The 17,718-nt window shown below is 41.1% G+C and overlaps 1 long non-coding RNA gene across 1 annotated transcript; it reads left to right on the plus strand.

Moving 5' to 3' along the window:
• Positions 1 to 7,889: 7,889 nt before the first annotated feature.
• LOC135233322 (uncharacterized) lies at positions 7,890 to 14,213 on the plus strand. The gene is made up of 2 exons (XR_010323808.1): positions 7,890 to 8,084; positions 13,796 to 14,213. It is a non-coding gene; the product is annotated as an uncharacterized LOC135233322 (long non-coding RNA).
• Positions 14,214 to 17,718: the final 3,505 nt, after the last annotated feature.

Consider the following 17,718-nt stretch of genomic DNA (forward strand, 5'->3'; position numbering starts at 1 on the left):
CCAACTCTGAGCTCCAAGTTGTGCCCTGCGAGCAAAAAGAGCACCAAGCTATGCACAGCTGAAACGATTCACTTCAAGAAGATCCATGGAGCTGTCACAGAGCTACCGTGAAATTCAAACAGGCCGGAAGTTCAAAATGGAGACTGACCGTGTTCACCCGTCCAACCTCAGCTAATGACCTGCCTCTCCTCCCAGCCATTCGGCTAGTATTTACAGCTCTTCCTGTTCTGTGGCGAAAGGTCCATCCTGATGAATGACTTTTGAGTCCTTAAGCCAATGCTGTGGTGACACGGTCACTCTGAAGATCAATACCTTCGGCTGGACAATTATTTCGAGGTTTTCTGAGGTGTGCTTCTGTACAGCTGCCTGAGGAACTTAGATACGACGACTTGGAAGAACACCTGTTGTTGATTCAGACAAAAAAAATAATATGGCAAGAAAAAGTAGCAGCCTATTGTTTTTCAGCAATAAATGACAACATATCTGATTCATGTATCCATCATCTTGTGTTGGCAACATGCATTTTTGGTGCTGAATAGAGAAGCGTGTATGCTTTTCCAAATGGAAAACCTATTATTGTATTCGGAATACCCAGACACGTCACATAAAACACATTAGTGTCACATTAATGTGGTATATGTTAAATATTATTTTCCAAAGCAATCAAAAACAGTTTGTGCGAGCTATAATGAAATACCACTGTATCCCCCTCAAGCCAGCAACATCACTGTTTTCTACTTTCAGATTATGGCCAACACAAACAAAATCCTCCAAGCATTACTCTTAATAGACAGACTGAGGAGGTAAATGTGATTGATGCATTCTCCCTCTTAATCCACTTTTATTTTCAGAATATAGCTAAATCTGTCTTTTTAATCAAAAAACTATTAAAAAAAGTATAAGTGTAATGTTATTACAGTTATCTATTCAGTTACATAAATTAGGCAGTGTTAATTTGTAAATGAATTACTTTGTACAGCTCTGCAGGTGCCACATTACAGAGATAATCCAGGAAATTAAATAAGAGAATATGAATTAACATTCATATGCAAACATGTTCCGTAATGAATAAAACAGCCCTAGGTAATTAGTTTTCGGGTCGTCATGGCAGTATATGATGATGAATTGAGGAAAAACAATGAGCTCATTGCCTCATGAATATTATCATTTAATACACATCTTTTAGAAATTGATTTATTTATTGTTGTGCATTATACAATACAGTTTTGTACAGAGGAAATTGAATTGGAATGTCTCTCCTGATTTGATGTCCTTCAGCCTAATTATTTTATTGCTTATCAGCTTGCACTCGAAAATACAAAATTATTTTACTGCAATGCATTGCAGTGGTTTCTTTAGAGTGCGTGGTTTTAAGGTGCAGTGCACCTGTACATAATCAGTAGAATGGCCCAGCCACAGCCTTAGTGCCTACAATCATTTTATGAAGCCATGTAAATGATCTTAAAATGCGTATACTAATGGAAAGACATTATAGTCGATTCAATGTGAAACCAAAGAAGTAACCAATTTTTGTAAGCATGAATATGCATATTGTGCCTGTACAATTCTTTAGCCTGTAGAAATGTTATCCATATTCAGCCTGTGGCGAAACTATAACTGCTTTAGAGTATGAGATGCATCTGACAAATTAATTATAGTCTCCAACCCCTCTAGTGCTCAATGAGTGAGAAAGACAAAGAAGAAAAACATACAAGAGGGGAAAAAAAGATACAGTGACAAATGAGGACAATTGCAAGGTTTTAGAAGTGAATTCATTACATTAAACCTCTATTAATCTTCCATCTAGCTTGTCTATGTTTCTGCTCAGACATCTTCAGACAGTGTCTGCTTTAAACCTGATTAAGTGTCGTAGTGTTTCCATATATGGCTAAACTAGATTAAGTATCGATTACAAAATGAACATATTTAACCACTGGAAAAATTACATCTAGCTTTGAAATAATTTCCTCTTTTAAAATTAAACCTTTAAAAAAAAATAAAAAATCTTTAGACATCATGGAATGATAATGTTTTGTTGTCTTTTCTTAAATTAAATAATTTATACAAAATCTTATCATTTGTATTTATTTTTCCAAAGGGGTATGCTTCATAACCTTGAAAGATGAAGATTGAAATAGTTTTAAATAAAAAGCTACTGTATGTAAACAAGGTTCAATATGTACACTGAAGCAGGGATTAATCAATGTGCTTACCACAGTACTTATTAAATTTGTAGTCAAGAAGGCTTTTTGGCTCATTTTACAAAGTCTGGATATAAAATGCATGGTAGAAATTATTGCCTGGTCTAGTAAACAGCCTAATCTAAAACAATTTAAATACTTTATGGTACATGTAGAAGTCATTTATATTGCCATGCCCCGCCTTGGATTTGAACTGGCATCACTCAGCAGCAACTCCCCCAGTAGCAGTAGGGCATTAAACTGCCACCAGCATATACTTTGCAACATTGCTTTCACAGACTGATTTCTGGTCCGGCTTTTTGTCTTTATGTCCAGAAAATAGTTATCCAGAACAAATGTGTAACATATTCATTCAGGCCACTACCAACTTAGCTGGATTCACTTCAGACAATAATATGATTTCCTGGCCCCCAAATTTACCACAGGGGAAGAAGCTCATACTCAGAATCCAGTGGGCTTAAAATCACTAGAAAATTCCCAGATTGTAAATAAATAGCACCGGTACCATTCTCCAGGTTGCAGTGTACTAATGCCAAACTGACCTGCAATCCATTACTCTTGATAAACCAATGGAAATATTTAATACTTGGATCTACACAACAGAGTTTAGTTGATGTGGGGGACTTAAATTACTCAGGACTTAAATTTACTAACAAGCCGTAAATATTGCAGTTCAGTGTGAATGGTCACTCAGAAAAACGTTCAGGCAAACGGTTATGAGTATTGCTACTGAGAGAGAGAGCCAGTTACAATTTAATGTGTGCACATTATGATTTCTCAGTATCTCCCCCCAATGCCCTACTAACCTGGCAGAGCTCCAGGCTGGAGTCCCTTTATTGTTGCGTGACAGGTGGGTCCGCACAGCCCTGGGGTAAGTAAATACAGTTTGTATTATTGATTAATATTGTATTTACCTAGAGGGACATACTGTATGTCCATTTATCCAGCCATTCCGTTGAAGGCAAAGCAAAAATATTACGGTTGTTTATGCCTCTTCTTCTTGGAATCTATACGCTGTCTGCAGGATAGATTCTGGCTGTGCTAGCATGCATACTGTGAACTATGGCTGATCCAAGTCTCTCCTACCCCCCTTGTGCATTGCATAGTACTTTGTGCAAAATGCATTAGAATGAAATCCAGTACAACTTGACAAAAAAGACGATCACATTGTGTGAGGTTTCGATCCTTGCAAATCTTTTTTTGTCAGTTTGGACATGTCATAAATCCACCAATATTTGTGGGGCAGATCCTATTGACACATGTACAAAATATTAGGCATTTTATTTATTATTTTTTTTAAATCAATTATTTTATATGTACAGAATTTAACATATTTCACAATGGTGATGCACAAAACACACACATCATTTACTGAGAAAACACATAAAAATGGACAAGAAAATGGCAAAGCCACACAGAAACATTTTTAGACTTGTACTTCTCGGTACAAAATGTTCTATAGTTTCAACAGGCTGGCATACAGAAGTACAATACAATGCTGCTGTGAGTGACTTGTCTATCTTTTTAATTAAGACAGGTGTCAGTGGGGAAATTGGAGTGATTGTTGCAGCAGATGATTTAAGTCGCTCTCGCAGGTACGGAGGCTGGCGACGCACCAGAAAGGTCATTGTGCCATAAAGAAATATTATCTTTCCACCGTGACAGCTGTGCTCTTTACCCTCAATTTCATGAGAATGTAATATTCCCATTATGTCCTAATCTACTCCACAACCGCTACTTTCCCCCAAGAAAAGTGTGTGTCTGGGAGCAATGAAATGAAATGTGACAGGAACCGACGCCCAGCACGTAACCGGCTGTACCGAGACCTCAGCTTCTTGCACTTTAACCCTGAGATAGACTTCTAAATTGTTTCAAGTGCAAGAGTGCTGGTGTAGACTTCAAGATAGACTCACAGCACTGCGCTGGGTTCGGTAAAATCAATGAATTGTATAACAAATACGTTAAACTTCAAAAGGGAAAAAAGTTGAGCTCTGTGTTTTGCCTGGCAAAGAAGCTCGGATGTACCTGACACAGAAGCGCAAAGCAAAACAAAAACCCTGAGGAAACAATCACGCAAAGCTGTTATGTCTGTTGGCTCTAGGAACAGACTAGAATGTTCCGGGGATTCCAGCCGCCCGATTCTTTAATCCGCGCTGCTTTCTCTGGCTGTTTTGAGAGCGTTGGCTGAAAACACAGTGCAGATCAGTCCGTGCTTGCGGTTCACACACTGCCCCGAAAGCGCGGATTTAAGTGAACGCACCTGAACGAAGGGAAGACGAACGTACACAGCCACGACCATTCGTGGCGGAAGAGGCCAACGAGCTTGTCACATACCAAACGAATGAGTGAATCACTTGAGGATTTGTTTTGCATACCAGCACATAACTTAAAAAAAAATTACTTCCAAATCAGAAAATTCTGGCAGACTATCACCTTGGACCTGTTGTGAAGTAATTCATGGTTATGTGGAATTCTGGTTTACTTTGACTTCGGTACGAGTCATTGTTATTACCTTTACAATCCGTGGTTTTTCTTAGAAACATAATTAGTCTATTTGCAATTCTGCACATGGACAAACAAAAAAGAGGTAGTTTTAGAGCTAGCCTGACTGGTACCCAAGGGTCTAATTGAGCAGAACAAACCAGTGTTCATTGGCAAACAATTCAGCTTTTGTTTCTAGCCACCAGAGTACAGGTGAAAGGCTGGACTGGAATCTCTCTTGTCTGTCTGGCTGTAATGGTTCTTATAACTTCATGCCTGCTTGGTGTTCCGATAATAACCATAGTCATTTCCTGAATTATTCATAAATTCTACTCCCAAATGACATCGTTCAATGTTATTGGTGTGTGTGTGACGAATCAGAATTGCTAAACGATTCGACTAGGCTGACACAAGTTGAAAACAGTGAACTTTGTTGTAATTTATTGCATTTCATTCGCACTTGTGGGCATTTTTATGTTTCCCTCAATATATCACACGACAGCTGTGTTCGGATCTGCATCAAGATAAATAAGAATGGCCTGTCTCGCTGTCCAACCTGTGCAGCAGACAATGTGATAACGAGGGAACACAAAGACCAAGCGGTGGGATTTGATGGTTTCCATAAATCAAGCCTTCAGGTATACGAGGCATTTTACCACATCGACGGAGAAAGTCCAGGCAGGCTATCGTGCCAGCTCTGCTGCAAGCTTTCCAAGTTCTCAGTTTTGGTGCCTGGAACTAGCTTTTTGGTGTCCACCTCTCTAGCCAAACCCGCTCTTCTTACTGTACTTCGAGCGAAAAAGGACTAGTGGTTTTTGGCTCGCAAAAGACGACGTGATGGCAGGGAAATCAGTGCTATTGACACGCGAGTCTGAATGGAGGGGTGGGGTAAGTAGCCGTGTGGCTCGTCGTACCGGACCCCCCTCCTCCAGCCTGCTGTTTTTCGGGAGGACCTCTCATTTCAATCACCTGACTCCAAAGCACAGCACGACCCTACGGTGTGTGATTTCCTCCCACAGGCCATTTGCCGTCCAATGAGGCGAGGGGACGGTGGGAAACGGGGCCAATGTAAAGAAGACGGGGGCAGTAAATGGGCCAGGCAGAATGCGAGAGACATCTCTCAGGCATCCGCGGACGCCTAAAGTGACCGTAAATCGCGTCGGTCCCGTCGGGCGCTTGCATCACGAACGGCCAGGTGCAGCGCCCGAGGACGCTGGCTCCGATAGGCTGACACCAGACGCAGTCATCCGAGATAGGGTTTCAAAAACAGGCAGGATGAAAAAGCCTGTCAGCACCCTGTCCGAAACGCCCAAAAAAAACGCCCTCTGGCAGGCAGGAGAGAACGCTGACAGGTCCTGCAAACAACAAGATGAGTTTCAGGAAACGTGCGATTGCACTTGGCTTTGAAACTTTTCTTTTCTACATTCAAAACATCTGATTTCAGCCCGTAGCAACCTAGGCACCATTTAAACTCGAGCGTGTATGGTTTCAAAGTAGGGCTACTGTGTACAATAGCTGTGAGGGTACATCATTGGAATTGTACCATCGTATCACGACTCCTATAGTGGGTGTTGCATTATATAACTTGTTATTTGACAGTCACTGCATGCAGGCCTTAGGATATTTTGTAAAATTAAACCCAATAACATCCAAGAACTTTTTGACTTCAGACATATGGTAATTAATAACAAAACAAGAAAAACATATCCATCATTTTGTATTGAATGCCTTTCTGGCATTTTTCCTACCCTCAAGAATTCTGCATGGAAGCAATTACTGTGTGTGGATTCAAAGAATTACCCAACATGCTATTTTTCAATCTGAAGTCCTATATGCAACTGCCACAGCATCAATACTTGTTGAGTAAGTATTGCCAACCTAACCCTAAGAGAATATACTTTTGTGTCATTACTTTTATAAACAGTGCAATAAGCTTGGGAAAAAGAAAATTACAATAAATTTTTCATTTTTAAGATTTATACAGCTGGGCATTTTGTGGCCAAAACATATTAGATTACATTAATCACAATTTATTCTCTGTTGATTTAAGATCAGACAATTAAATCTTTTTTTTTTTCCATATATAATATTAATAAAAGATTTTTTTTTAATTCAGTTTTCATTTAAAATTCAAGCATTGACGAATTTAAAACACCATTGTAATCCCGAGCACTCACATTCCTCTGTGGTTCCATTTAAATGCCTCTAGATTATACACATAGACTGAATTAAAAGGGCTGAAATGTAAACAAAGGTGGGGGCTATAATAGGGAGCCTCAATAAGACGAACGGTTTAGTAAATATTTGGCTAACGGTAACACTTCCAAGACCTTCTTTTTCATGAAGCCGGAGCCAAAGAGTGGCAATTTGTTCTCTGACAAGTATATCCCTGACAAATAAACTCGGGCTAAAAGACGCAATTAACCGGGCGAGAGCGGGTCTGAGACTGACATGACGAATCTCGCCAGCCGCGGCGCCGCCAGCTATTACGCGCACCTGACGGCCTGCAGCGACGGGGGGGGGGGGGGGGGATAACGGCGGCTTCATTGCCCGTTTGCAATGCTCCCGGCCCAGGGGATGAAGGAGCAGGGGAGTGGGGAAAGAGTTGGGTTCTGGAAGGCAGGCCCATGAGGAGGGGCTGCACTCCCGGTGCTGGGGGAGCAGCGTCTAGCCCAGGCTCGAGGAGAGGGCTTCTGGCCGGCCGCTGCCGTTTAGGGCCTGATTTATGGGCTGCTGAAGGTCCTTCTATGGCTCCGCTGGCTCTGCTCTACATCATGTGACCTGGAAAAGAAAAAAAAAAGAAAAGATCCGGAGTGTTCCAATACGTGTTGACGCCTTTTTGGAAAACATCCCTCCTTGAGGAACAGTACCTCACGGCTTCCATCAAGTTTCTGTTGCCAATCTCATGGTTGTCAGGGTGTATATTCAATCGCAGATCATTGTTTGCCTGCTGATTGTTAAACACTAATTGTGAAAATAGTGTAAGATGGTGTCAAATCAATCCATGCAAAGGTGTAGCAGGATAGAATTTATTGACATTTACTATTTTTTTATGTAGTGCTTATGGAGGTGCTATTTACTGTTTATGAAGGAGCTACATAGCTCTTATGAAGAGGGATTCATTGCAATGATGTGCATTTGTCAAAAGGGACGTGACAAAATTATCTTGAATCCTCAGTAGATGTGCGTGTTAGAGCCTGGTGAAGACACCAGCATAATCACACACAGAATAAAAACTGAATTCACAGACTGCAGCATCAGCTGAAAGACGGAGCCCTACTTATCCTCCGGCTTGCTTCTGGCAGCGTTTAGTAGGGTCTGTTGATGTGCACAGCATGGTTCAGGCAGGAAGTGCTTCATGAAGAGAAGGATTCTAGTGCCTCAAGTAGCAGACATATTAAGGTAAGAAACTAAATGTTAAAATGAGCTGGGGGAGGGGGGGGGGGCGGGAGGGCAAGTTCAGATGACACTGGTAGCTCCAAATGAGGCTAATAAAGCAACTTTAATAACTGAATCTGAAACCCAGAAGATGTTAGATATCAAACCCTTTTTATCATGCGTAACAAGTCCCATAAACAGAGGAAGTACGAGTAGACTCAACAATAAAGCTCCATTAGCAGAACACAGGCCGAGCCGGAGTCTAGAGGAGCAGGCTAACGCTCGGTCACCACTTACAGACACCACTGAACGTGATATGATGCAGCAGCCGCGTGGCTCACAAAGAGGCTGTTTCTGCACGTACAGAACCGCAAGTTTATGTCCCTCAGTACATAAAACTGCCCTTCCTGCTACGGCATATTCTTCCGTGACAGATAACTGGCCGCTAAACAGACCCCAGTTATGGTTTACAATAAACGTCACGATAATATGCTGTCCTCATTTCATTCGGACATAAACATGTCACATTACCTTTCCGCGATCCCTTTTCAAAGGTCAAACGTTTCATGGGCGAAAACAAACAGATTCTTGACTGCAGGTCCTAGCACGTAACCATTACATTAACACATAAAAGGACACAAGGAAAAAAAAGTATCCTGAGTGTTTTTAGGGGCTATTTATTTATTTATTTACTTACTTATTTATTGCACTTGACTAATATCGGTGCACCTTCCTGAATGCAGACTTACTCCATTAACTAGCATGCTGCGAAAATCTGCAGTTGAGGCCTTGGTCGCTGTCTTTTCCCTGCGGATCCGCGAAAATGGAGGCAGCTCGGTCAGGAAGCACTTTGTCAGACGGCCCCACCACGAGCATCTAAATTAGAGCTGTCACACATATCACGGCTAAACGAGAATATTATCAATTCCGGGCAGCCGGAAGGGGGGGAAGGGTCACTTACCCTTGACGAGCGAGAAGGAACCTTGGCTCACGTGTTGCGCGGCTACTCCGAATGCTAGCGGTGGGCCGGCTGATAATGAAAGTAATTTATACAGTTCAGGCGGGGCTGCTGTGTGCTCATCTCTTTTATTGACGTGGGATGTACAAAGGCATAGAGGGCTGCGCTGCATTAGCGGGGACTGATTCCTTTAAAGATACTCGATTGCTTCTGGACATTGTTTACAAATGCAGACGGTTTTGAAAATTGCTCGCTGCTCTTGTCGGCGGATCCAATTAGATGAGCAGTTTAATGAGTTGTCATGTGCGAGGGAATGGCAAAGAGGATTATGGGTGTATCCTGTATTCCAGGGGCGTATGAGAAAGTGATTGTACTGTAATGGTCCTCGTACGAAAGCACTTCTTAAATGTTCTTGAAAAGAGCACAGGTTTCAGTTCTGTCAGATTGTCATTAAAAGATGAATAAAAGATGCCTATTTGACTAAATGAAATGTGCCTACTTGACAACAGAGGAATTTGGTCTGTTTCAAGCAGTTTTATTAAATGTTGTTTGAGAATGGTTTTGTGCTTGACAAGAAGTCGACAAGATCTCAACATGACTTAGCTCTCATGTGTTTGATTTCACAGAATGTAAAAACAGTTCGCTTGTTACCTTACAATTCTCGTTTTCTGACATTGTAGAGCGTTTGAAGTATCCTGAATGTCTGCGACAGAAACCTGAAGTCAGAGCGGATGACATCTTGATTTGCACAGCATCTTGCCAAGTAGATTTCTCTAATTTAGTAAAATTGCTCGAATCCATAGTGTCATTTTTTGAGTCAAACTGGGAATATATTTTCTAATGAATGATAATTAAATTTGTCTGTGTTTGCCGACAGCACATGGTGAAGATTAGTAACAGGAGGTCCCTGTCTTTTTAAAGTTATTTCCCTTGGACAGACACGATCATTCTCACCTCACAGATTCCCACATGACTGAATCTAAACCACGCACAGAATAAAAACAAATTGAAAATCCTGAAACCATCCTGAGTCATACAAAAACTCCCACACGTGTTAGTTTAATTTTTAGCCTTTGTATAAGTCTTTACATGTAATATACTGGAGACTAGCCATGGAAATAACTTCTAATATTGTTTATGTAGGGGATCGACTGAATGGAAGAAGAAAATTACTGTCAGCACTGCCTTCGCTGAATTTTGTGTCTCTGAATTTCTTGCATTTCCATGTTTGCACCAATCATTAAACATCTCATTGCTTTTCCTGAATAATTTAAATTCATTATTTAATCATGCACATTTGCTAGTCTGTTCACCAGATTAATATTAGCAATAGTGCCAGACCAGGATAACAACATTTTCAGAACAGCAAATAAATATGCAGCTTTTTAACAACTAAGTAATACAGTACTTTGACAAGACTGATTTTGATTTAACTACCATCGCTGCTGGATGAGTTTATCTTGAAACAGGACACCATGGATTAAAACCGATCAGTTTAAAAACTAAAAGGAGTTCGAGTCTCCTGGCTTAAATGCTAACACATGCTAACATTGAAGGGAGTATATTTACTGTAAGGGGTTTCTCCAGCAAATAAACATCAGGCGACTGCAGCGGGTGAGCAACACGCATACACAATATCAGTATTCAAAACGGTCTCTGAAGCCAGTTAAGTGGGTAGAAATATTTGGACCGCACAAAACTTTTCCCCCACTTTTTTTTCACGCTCTCGTGCCAAAAGAGCTCCGTTTATGTGTGGTCTGACACACGTCAAAGTGTTTCGAAACATCCAGTGTGTTCACTGGCACAGATAGCCTTCAGCATACATATGCCACCCTGCATCAGCAGAGAGAGTGACAGGGCTGTAAATATGCGGACCACACGCTAATGCATTCTCCGTGTGTTTTCTACAGGATGCCTCCCCACCTTCCAGGCTCATTAGTTTGGCAACGTCACCATCGCCATCCTCTTCTGGCACTAATTGCAATTTTTAAGCACCCCCGATGGGTCTTCACTGTAATGGACTTCATTATTAATGTGTCAAGCGTGCCACCCACCTCCATGTTCCACGGGAAAGATGGATGTCGGTGCGAGCGGGCCTGTTGTGTCATGGGGGGGGGGGGGATTCTTGTACGCTGCTGAGGTGGGTGTGGCATGGATGCGCCGGTCAGGAGCCAATAACAAGGAAGAATGCGCTAACGCTTGAGATGACAGCGGCTGTGCGTCAGCCGATTCGAAACCGTATGATGAGGTGCTCACAGTTTATTGCTACCCCAAAACATACATCACATCAAATGCCGCACGTCAATATGACACGTCCATCAGCTATCCCCTATGTTCCTATGACGTCTGGCAGCATAACCTGAAATTGATGAATGAGTCTTTCTTGTCTCAGGTTTGGGTGGGGGGTGGAGGGTGGGGGGGAGTGGGCAGTGTTGCTTTGATGTATACTATAGGTAATTACTGACTGGTGTGTCTTACAATGTGACATTGGAAAGCCACTGAACCAATGTGGTGTTGCATGTCCAAAAGAAAGAAAAAGAAACGTTTCCTTATTAGAAGTTGTCAGATACCTGCAAGCCTAAGAACAAAATTCTTCTGTGAGATACAAAGGATGCTGTTTTTCACCCTAACCCTAACCCTAACCCCTTTGTTTGGGGGAGCTGGGGTCACAGAAACATTGCCTCGGGCCTGAAACAGATTTGGCTCACGCCACACCTCTCTAGACATAATGTGGGGTAAGGCAGGGCTCCTCAAATCATGGAAAGCATGTGAATGAGTTCATTTGATTTGAGGTGTTTCAGAGGCACTGCTGATGTTGAACATTTTGACGCCTCCAAAATGTTGAAAATGGCACTGCTGTCGTTGCAAAGAATGTTATTTTTTAACATAACTTATAATAGAATAATATATATTTATATATAGCGCTTGTTCTTGGACTTGGAATTTTGGATTAGGCTGCTCACAATTAGCCATCTGTGTCAAATATATTCCTGGGAAAGGATTATTTATTTATTTAAAAAAAAATTTTTTTTAAGATTCCCTTTTTTAGTTCACCAGTTTTTCACTGTTATAATATTATGGCTTGTGTGCTTGTTTTAATGTTTAAGAGAACATAGTCAAGGTAATAGAATACGAAATGTTGAGTTTACAGCAGAAATGTGATTTATGGGGGATTTGCATCGGAAATTAAGCAAAAATATGATCGTTATTAAGGGGTAATGATGCCGTTTTCTCACACCTCCTTGAGAGAAGTGTATTTCACAGCAGTGAAGCTTGTTGCTCTTCCCTTGTGGATTTCCTCGGAGCAAGCCTTAATTAGGTTCATAAACACAATGAAGTGTATGTTGTGCTGCTGGGGTCTCTGGATGCTGTGCTGAAAGCACAGTTCTCTCACGTAGCCAGCGCTGCCGCCCTCTACACATTGCACAGTTCTCATCTCTCAAGAAAAAAAAAAAATTAAATCACGTTCTGTCTCTTACTGGATCAGGCCAAATTTCAGCTGAAGAGCCAGTCTACGTGAGATACTGAATCTGACTGTTTTGGCCTATTCACTGGCACACACAAACAAACACACATTTTAAATGCTGCCACACACACACTTGTACATAATCCTACTCCTACACACACACACACACACACACACACAAACACTCATACACACATACCCAATTGCACAATAACACATTAAAAAAAATAAACACACTTATGAAGACACTTATAGACATACACACTCTTTCATAGATTCACAAACACACTCAAGAGTCTTGTGCTTTCCTACATGTGGCCAGTTTGCAAAGAAGAGATGGGCTTATTGAAGAACAGCTATGATTTTTTTCAGCATGCTGTTTTATATAATAAAATCACTTAGCTCGCAGTAAAACCAATGGCAGATTTGGTCTTTTTTCGAAGCATTAATGCACTCAGATGACACGTTTTCTTTTGTAATCCATGATTAATTTATTGACTCTGTACTTGCAGTACTTAACAGTGTGGGAGTTAAAGAGATGCAAATGACAAGAAGATAGTGTTGGACAATCTCATGTTTCAGTAAAGATGGTAAAGAAATATCAAGCATGCAACAGGCACATATCCATCCAACTGCACGTGTCCTCAGAAGATTTTAAACAACAAACATGCAGAAATACAGAATGCTAATCAAACTTTTCTGAATCACACCAAATTACTACAGTGCTTAAGAGAAATTCACACAATGGCACAATGCATCTCTTATTAAAAAAATAAAAAATAAAATATATATATATAAATATATATATATATATTCAAAGCATACACATCCTGCTGGCCAGCAAAATATTACTACTTGAGGTGAGAAGAGAATGAGCCATTGCAAAGGTTCGCTCCAGGAGGCAGTGCATCGTTTCATAACGCGAGGCCAGACTGCACTCCCGTGTCATTCCAGAGAAATCACTTCTTTAGGGCCAGACAGCTGCTGTGACACAAATAAAGCCATGGAGTCAGAGTTATATTTCATCAGCGCGGCCTCTCCCCCGTCTCCTCTCGATCCGTCGCGCATGGAGTCATTATCTGGTCGTCAGGAGAGTGGCGAGCGTCTTCCGGCGGGGGCCTCGCCTGTGACATCTCTCACCCTCGCTCCCCCGCTGCCACTCTCCCCGGCCTGGCTGAGCTCATTTGCCAGGCTGTCACTCTTCCACAGGTGCTCGGAAAAATATCCAGAGTTGGGGGGTGGCATGAAAATGGCACAACCTGTCCGTCCTCTAATTAGGCTAACTTCTCAACTTTTTTTTTCAGCTTCCAGACCTTTCGGGCGGGGCCAGCAATGGCGGAGCGCGCAGTCTCTGTCTGAAACCGAAGACATGCCACGCCACACCGCGACAGGGGCCCGTTATTTTCGGAAAGGACCCCTTCGGCTGAAGGGACAAGAGACAGGCTGTTGCATCTAGGTGAAGGGAAGTGCTTCAGACTGTGGCGGCTGTCTCAGCTTGGTGGTTACACAGAACCGCCCAATGGCGACAGCGACTTCGGCCTGGAGTTTAGGCCACTGACAGCAGGCGATGGTTAGCACATGTTCAGAACAAAGAGCATTACACTTTGTTGAAAAATTGAAGGATGTCTTAATTTTTGTTTTATAGATTGTGGTTGATGTACTCTGAATTGGTTGATAAGTCAAATATCATTCTCAAGTATGATAGCCACAAAACCCATATCCCCTCTGCGTTTCTGAATCTGTCTACATGGACTTGGAACATTTTAATAGATTAGAACCAATGACATTTATTTCATCAGCCCCCTTTAACTTCAAAAGCCAAGGTTTTGTTCTCTACTTACGAAGCTTAACTAAGTGGTTCTGTAATTATTTTAGATTTCTTATCTACGCTTAACAAAAGCCCCGTTGAACACTGCAAATTAGTGTCATTGCATTCATAGAGTCATTAACATTTAAACAGCCACGAAGTGTTTCTTCACAAGTAGGACATGTGACAATGTGTGGTAATGTTCCCAAGAGGGACCGGCCCTTGACAGGTTAGACATTAGATAATTACTACAAAGCTTTGATGAAAGTGTAGGCATTAAAGAAATGAAACCTCCTGCCTTTTGGCAAGAATCTAGTTCCTCAGAAAACTCAGACGGTATATCAGTCAGTGGACTTTTCTCTTTATAATCATTTTCTAAGGGGTTTTGCACATGTCTGTCTGTGCAGCAATGCCATGCATGAAAGACTAATCAGCATGATGTCAAATTACCGGAGAAGGAGAAGAAGGGAATATAATGTAATGATTTTATAAGCTCTGTTGCGCTCATTTAGCAATATTGCATACATCAAATTAACCGTAGTTTGAAACCACAGCCTTTGTATCATAGAGGCTTAGAATGAGAATAAGAACAATGGGGTCGTAAGGCAGAGGAAATTCTGATCTGCTCCGACCCCCCACCCCAAAGCAAGGAGTTTCTAGGAGAGGAACAAATTATAGCTTTGACCCACCCAATGATTGCAAAAGACAAAGTCGGTATTGATTGGCTGTTAATACCTCAGGGGTGGAATCAATAACCCCCCATCCAGAAAATGGACCATTTTGATTAGGTCTTGGCTGAACTTGCCACGCGTCTTGCATGATCAAGTGCGGAGTTTTATTTTTCCTTTTCGTGGACGCCATTTAACGGAAAAACCGACTTCGCCCGTATCTGTGAGCTCGAGGCTTCTGAGGAAAAACGGGGAACGCGTTTGCTCATGTTGATTCGTGAGTTATTTGACATCAGTCCTGCTTGAACCGATGTCAAATAAATCAGGCCGAGCTATGAACAAGTGACTCCGACTCCCTGTGAACAACATGATGCTACATGATACTTATCCCACTGTTACAGAATCTGAGGAAGAGCTAATGAGGCAACACTGACTCAAAACATGTACACTACAACGATAATTCCCAGCATGTTTTTGAACCCTACCTGTCTCACATTAGATCACATATAAATTACTGGTGTGTTTTTAATACGTTTTTTTTTTTTTTTCAAAGGTCATTCTAGTTATTATGAAGTCTCAATGTCATGAGTAAATGACACTGCAATTAAGCTTCAGTCCTTAGATGTGGAATTACAAAAGCTAATTTTCCATAAAGATCGTAATTGTCATTGACTGATTTGAACCGTGTTCAGCCATTTTATCTGGCATCATTCATTCGGAATGACAAGCTGATTAAAAATGTATTGTGTTGAATTATTTAGTTTGTTATTTCAGTGTAAAAATACCTAGGGGTGTCAGAGGTGTTGTCGGGTTGCCAGAAAGATCTGTCTGAATTCCAGAAATTTCACCAGTCTCGTCTGTGCCTTTCCTTAATCAAGAATGCAGATCACTAAGAGCAGAGTTTTACGATAAGACTAAGACATCACTCGTCTACAGCAGATGCCCTCTGGAATGTTCTGTCAATCTAAACCATATGATTAATAACATTCAAATCACAACTGACCAAACTAATAAATAAATAATTATTATAGTAGCACTGTGTCTATGAGATATGTAGGAATAAATTTAATAAATGTATTGCGTATGCAGTACTTCACATTTTATTCAATTTCCAGTACTTCATTACAGTATATATTTGGAAATATAATGTTGCAGAGATTAACAATATAAGCTTCGCTTCAATTTAAAGTTGAGAAAATTGCCTGTACGTTAATATCACCTGCTCTCATCTGTGGATGTTTGAGTAAGGAGACATTCTCCACAACAGAGGGTTGCCATGCCGATGTTTCCCATGAGCATCTCTCATGAGGTCCCAGTGGCCAGCGTGACAACCACAGTCAGCCCTTGAGAGACTGTTCCGGATCATGCTCTGTACTTAAATCATACACTATATGTGCCCTCAAACATTGGAAAAACGTACTATATATAATTATTTTTAAGTGGTAACCTACATTTAAAATGCTTTTTAACTTAGTTGGCAGAATCAGAATGGCATTACAGTGTGAAGAATTAGCCAAAGTAAAGGTACCGTGTACATATTTATACAGGCACTCCTTTTACAGTTAAGTATTAAATTACATAAAAAGAAGGACAATAAGTCATGTATAAAGACAAGGAAGGAACAGCATTCCCTCAGTGTAGAAATAGCAGCCACGGTGGCCAAACCCACGGACATATTTTCCTGCTTGTGGTCAGAATAAATCTGGGCCGTAATGAATTTGTTAGCGTCGTCCCTCTATCATTGAGCGCGGTGACAAAGTGGCGAGTGTAGCGGAAGTGGGCACCGTCGCCCTCGTCCTCATCCCTCAGCAGTCCAGATGGCGGTAACGCTCGCCTTGCCACGAACCCCCCCTCCCCCCCTCCCCCACCCCCTCTCCCCAAGGCTCATATTGCTTCAGCTGCTGCTTGCGGTGAAACGCCTCAAACAGGGAGGTCTCAGTTCACCAACTGGCAACCCAACCAACTGGCAACACTTTTCCCCCCAGGTTAGCGCAACACAAATGCACAAAAACAGGGGGTACAGCAGGGACCGCTGTACTTAATGTGGGTAATGATCATTATGAAACAGAGCACATACTTGTGTGTCCACCTTCATTATGGTCCACAACTATTTCCTAAGTTTTATAAGGCGTTAATTGAATATTTCCCTGAGAAAATATTCAATTAATTTTTCTCACCTCAAGGATGTTGGTACACAATTAATACAAACTAGGTTATTCTGAAAGTAACAACCTAAAACTAAAAACGAATAATCTCTCAATCCCATCTTAAATATCGGGACTGTTTCTGATTTCTAAAAAAGGAATCAGCATATTTTTAAGTACTGAGAGCAAGATGGTCTGTGTCTCATTAATTTAGTATACATCTACGGCATCACATAAAACAATCAGCGAGCCCAAAACTGTTTTCCTTTCAAAGATTTTTCAGGGGTAGTCATTAAAATAAATAAAAAATTAATAATAATAAAAAAACGAGAACAAGCATTTCAATAAATGTGAAATAAATGTCTTTCATTATTAAAAAATGGTGAAAAATTGTTCTAATCTTCAGAATTAACGTTTAACAGCTAACAGCTGAAGCATTTTAACATTGATTGTTAAATCGGGATAATCAGATAATAAGCATCAGGACATGGATTCAATTCAATAAACTGGAAGACGTGTGAAACACATGGTTTTAATGCCAGACTAAGGTCATAAAAAGTACATAAAAAAGAAAAAAACTGGAGACAGTGGAGCGGACAAAAACATCCCATTGTT

Source organism: Anguilla rostrata, chromosome 10 (genome assembly GCF_018555375.3).
Source record: "Anguilla rostrata isolate EN2019 chromosome 10, ASM1855537v3, whole genome shotgun sequence".
NCBI classification, from domain to species: Eukaryota; Metazoa; Chordata; class Actinopteri; order Anguilliformes; family Anguillidae; genus Anguilla; species Anguilla rostrata.